This window comes from Trachypithecus francoisi, unplaced genomic scaffold (genome assembly GCF_009764315.1).
Source record: "Trachypithecus francoisi isolate TF-2019V2 unplaced genomic scaffold, Tfra_2.0 Lachesis_group3, whole genome shotgun sequence".
NCBI lineage: Eukaryota > Metazoa > Chordata > Mammalia > Primates > Cercopithecidae > Trachypithecus > Trachypithecus francoisi.
In genome coordinates this window covers 23,241,848-23,243,404 of record NW_022681468.1, presented here as the reverse complement: position 1 = coordinate 23,243,404, position 1,557 = coordinate 23,241,848, and positions in this window count along the sequence as shown.

Sequence of the window (1,557 nt, the reverse complement as noted above, 5' to 3'; positions counted from 1 at the left end):
GTGGAGATTCAAATTTTTAGGGTTCAATTTAACAATATCTCCATCCTGAGGTTCTAACACTGGTATTTCATGTGTAGAATGGACAGAAGAAGCTAAGCATATGAAGAAGTCAAGAGAATATTTCATTCAGAACAAGCACCTCTGTGGCTAAGAGGACAATGACAGAAAGATGACTGGAATGGTTCTAGAAGAGAGAGGGAAGAGGTCAAGGGGCTCTAAGGGCCAGACTTTTATTCTAATTATAGGATGCCCTATCAGTCTCTTCTGCTACAGAACAAACTAGCATATAGTTAGCAACTTTAAACAGTGACCATTTATTAGCTCACAGACCTTTAGGTCAGAAATCTGGTGGGCTTACCTGGGTGCTCTGCTTAGAGTCTCACAAAGTGGAAATCAGTGTCAGTCTATATTTCTTACCATGGGCTCTGGAAGATAACCTGCCTCCAGGATCATTCAGGTTCCCAGCAGAATTCAGCTCCTTACAGCTAAAGGATGTACCATTTCTTACTGGATGCCAGCTGGATGTTGGTCTTTTGCTCCTAGAGGCCATCTGCATCTCTTCTCATTTTTTCCCACCCCACCTTTCAGGAACCATGGGATCAAGGCCCTGTCATGCTTTGAAACTCCCCAGTATTTCTCTGAGCTGCATCTCTTTGAGATTTCTGCCATCTTCTTCTGCTTTTAAGGGCTCATGTGGTAACAGTGGGCCCACCTGGATAATCCACACTACTGTTTCTCTCTTAAAGTCAGCTGATGAGCAACATTAACTACATCTGCAAAGTCCCTTTGAGAGGTGACAATGTGCTAGCAGCCCTCACTCTCCGGGCCTCCTCAGCCTCAGCATCCACTCTGGCAGTGCCTGGGGAGCCCTTCAGCCTACTACTGCACTGTGGGAGCCCCTCTCTGGGCTGGCCGAGGACGGAGCCACACCCTCTGCTTGCAGGGAGGTGTGGAGGGAGAGGCACGGGAAGGAACCTGGCCATGCCCGTCCAGGCCAGCGTGAGTTCTGGCAGGCACTGGTGCAGGCTCCACCGGCTCGCACTCCAAGCAGCCGGCTGGCACCCCCCACGCCCAGGGCAGTGAGGGGCTTAGCACCCAGGCCAGCAGCTGTGGTGGGTGTGCAGGGTCTAGCAGTGCCAGCCGGTTGGTGCTGTGCTCAACTTCTCACCAGGTCTCAGCTGCCTCCCCACAGGGCAGGGCTCTGGACCTGCAGCTTGCCATGATGGAAGCACTGCTCCCCCTTCCCCAAGAGCCCTCTCCTCCCCCGCCCCCCAACCCCCCACCCCGGCACCCAGGCAGTGGGCTCCCACAGCAGCCCAAGCCTCCCCGACCAGCATCGCCCCCTGCTCTACTGCACTCGGTCCTGTTGACGGCCCAGGGGCTCAGGAGTATGGGTGCACGGTTGGGGACTGGTGAGCAGCTCCCGCAGAGACCCCCGGTGCGGGAACCACTGGGTGAAGCCAGCTGGGCTCCTGTCTGTTGGGGACTTGGAGAACTTTTATGTCTGGCTGAGGGATTGTAGATACACCAATCAGCACTCTGTGTCTAGCTCAGGGT